The sequence below is a fragment of the Epinephelus fuscoguttatus genome, linkage group LG20, assembly GCF_011397635.1.
Source record: "Epinephelus fuscoguttatus linkage group LG20, E.fuscoguttatus.final_Chr_v1".
NCBI classification, from domain to species: Eukaryota; Metazoa; Chordata; class Actinopteri; order Perciformes; family Serranidae; genus Epinephelus; species Epinephelus fuscoguttatus.
The window spans coordinates 39,622,981-39,626,378 of record NC_064771.1 but is presented as its reverse complement, the minus strand read 5'-3'; positions in this window follow the sequence as shown (position 1 = coordinate 39,626,378).

Sequence of the window (3,398 nt, the reverse complement as noted above, 5' to 3'; positions counted from 1 at the left end):
GAAGAAGAAGAAGAAGAAGCATAGACATATATACATAGATGCCGCATTGACTGCCTGAGCGCGTCCTCGCTGGCCGCCATCTTGGATGGGTCTCGCTTCGCCTCCACAGTGCATTCACTTCTATTGAGGAAGGAGCTGTATGCACAAGTAAAATAGAGTAACTCACTGAATTTTTAACTGATTTTCACGCGGTTTGGTTTGTTACAAACGGCACACATGTAGTTATGATACAGGATGCTTTCGTACATTAAAAATGCAGGATTTCATGCTTTAATACTTCCTGCAGATAGCAACAGCATGTTATTTAGGTCACAACACAGTTATTTTATTCACCTCAACCCCAGAGTGGGATGGATATATATATATACAGTACAGGCCAAAAGTTTGGACACACCTTCTCATTCAATGCGTTTTCTTTATTTTCATGACTATTTACATTGTAGATTCTCACTGAAGGCATCAAAACCAGATGCCTCCTGCTGCTGCTGCCATCATTAGTCATTAGTCATACTTCTTCTGTTATTATACACATATGATTATTGTCACACATGTATACTGCCAGGTATTAATACATACTTTCAACATATTGTACCACAGTAACCAGAACTATAACTATAATATTATTACTTCCATTAATGTTGTTGTAAGATACTGTCATTACCTGCATATCTCTCTCTCGCTCTCTCTCTCTCTCTCCCTCTCTCTCTCTCTCTCCCTGTGTCATATGGATTACTGTTAATTTATCATGTTGATCTGTTCTGTACGACATCTATTGCACGTCTGTCCGTCCTGGAAGAGGGATCCCTCCTCAGTTGCTCTTCCGGAGGTTTCTACCGTTTTTTTTCCCCCGTTAAAGGGTTTTTTGGGGAGTTTTTCCTGATCAGCTGTGAGGGTCATAAGGACAGAGGGATGTCGTATGCTGTAAAGCCCTGTGAGGCAAATTGTGATTTGTGATATTGGGCTTTATAAATAAAATTGATTGATTGATTGATTGAAAACTATGAATGAACACATGTGGAGTTATGTACTTAACAAAAAAAGGTGAAATAACTGAAAACATGTTTTATATTCTAGTTTCTTCAAAATAGCCACCCTTTGCTCTGATTACTGCTTTGCACACTCTTGGCATTCTCTCCATGAGCTTCAAGAGGTAGTCACCTGAAATGGTTTTCCAACAGTCTTGAAGGAGTTCCCAGAGGTGTTTAGCACTTGTTGGCCCCTTTGCCTTCACTCTGCAGTCCAGCTCACCCCAAACCATCTCCATTGGGTTCAGGTCCGGTGACTGTGGAGGCCAGGTCATCTGCCGCAGCACTCCATCACTCTCCTTCTTGGTCAAATAGCCCTTACACAGCCTGGAGGTGTGTTTGGGGTCATTGTCCTGTTGAAAAATAAATGATCGTCCAACTAAACGCAAACCGGATGGGATGGCATGTCGCTGCAGGATGCTGTGGTAGCCATGCTGGTTCAGTGTGCCTTCAATTTTGAATAAATCCCCAACAGTGTCACCAGCAAAACACCCCACACCATCACACCTCCTCCTCCATGCTTCACAGTGGGAACCAGGCATGTGGAATCCATCCGTTCACCTTTTCTGCGTCTCACAAAGACACGGCGGTTGGAACCAAAGATCTCAAATTTGGACTCATCAGACCAAAGCACAGATTTCCACTGGTCTAATGTCCATTCCTTGTGTTTCTTGGCCCAAACAAATCTCTTCTGCTTGTTGCCTCTCCTTAGCAGTGGTTTCCTAGCAGCTATTTGACCATGAAGGCCTGATTCGCGCGTCTCCTCTTAACAGTTGTTCTAGAGATGGGTCTGCTGCTAGAACTCTGTGTGGCATTCATCTGGTCTCTGATCTGAGCTGCTGTTAACTTGCCATTTCTGAGGCTGGTGACTCGGATGAACTTATCCTCAGAAGCAGAGGTGACTCTTGGTCTTCCTTTCCTGGGTCGGTCCTCATGTGTGCCAGTTTCGTTGTAGCGCTTGATGGTTTTTGCGACTCCACTTGGGGACACATTTAAAGTTTTTGCAATTTTCTGGACTGACCAACCTTCATTTCTTAAAGTAATGATGGCCACTCGTTTTTCTTTAGTTAGCTGATTGGTTCTTGCCATAATATGAATTTTAACAGTTGTCCAATAGGGCTGTCGGCTGTGTATTAGCCTGACTTCTGCACAACACAACTGATGGTCCCAACCCCATTGATAAAGCAAGTTACCAGTAGTTTTGCTATCACTTGTACTATTTTATGTATTTTTATGTATTTTTCTGTACTTTTGAGTTTTTATTAACTTTGTGAAAATTTCATTAGGTGGAGGCTTTAAATAAGCCCTCTGGGTTTTTTGCCTCTCCCTGCACTGTATTTAATTTTTTTTTTTTTTTTCTTGTTGATTTGTGTTTTTTTAATTGTGCAAAAATAAACCATAAACCATAAACCATACATTGAACCGTCAGGATAAGAAAAGAAGTAGAATAATAAAAGGCATAAATCAGCAGTGTGTAGTTGAAAAGTACGGGCAGTAGAATACAGCAGGTAAGTATTGAATCTAAGAGTACGCTTCAGTAAACAATAGTGTTTTTAACCCTGATTTAAAGGAGCTGACAGTTTGAGCAGACCTCAGATCTACATATTATGCTATACATAATATGCTATACTGTGTTTTGTATTGTGTATATGGTGTTTATACAATATGTTTATACAATATATAAATACTGTATATATATATATATATATATATATATATATATATATATATATATCCCACTCTGGGGTTGAGGTGAATAAAAGCACTGTGTTGTGACCTAAATAACATGCTGTTGCTATCTACAGAAAGTATTAAAGCATGAAATCCCGCATCCCTGTGGAGGCGAAGCGAGACCCATCCAAGATAGCGGCCAGCGAGGACGCGCTCAGGCAGTCAATGCGGCGTCTATGGGTCCGTCCCAAGTCTCTTAAATTACTGCTAATGCTACTGCTAGCTGACTTTGCTAGCTGTTTAGCCCCTCCCACCTAGGAAAAAATGCGAGGAGCTAGCGCTAGGAGCGATGAGCGAGCATTGTCGGTTTAAGAGACATGAGACGGCCTTACTCTGAAGCGTCACGTGAAGCGACGTCCATTCCTGATGGCGGCGGCACAGCTGGATCTGCTGCATAACGGAGCCAGCGTTTGGCGTACATCCCAAGTCCCATTATATTCGCTGATCAAAGCCGTAACCCCCCCGCCGTCATGACTTTGGTCACACAGTTTTGCATGTATTACCATTGTTATTGAGACATTTGCCGAAGTTTGTGGCAATTAAAGAATGGTCTGTAGCCCTGCCACTGTCACTGTGATGAGCATCATTATCATTATTATTATCATCATCATTATTATCACTATTATTAAATCCACTCGCCAT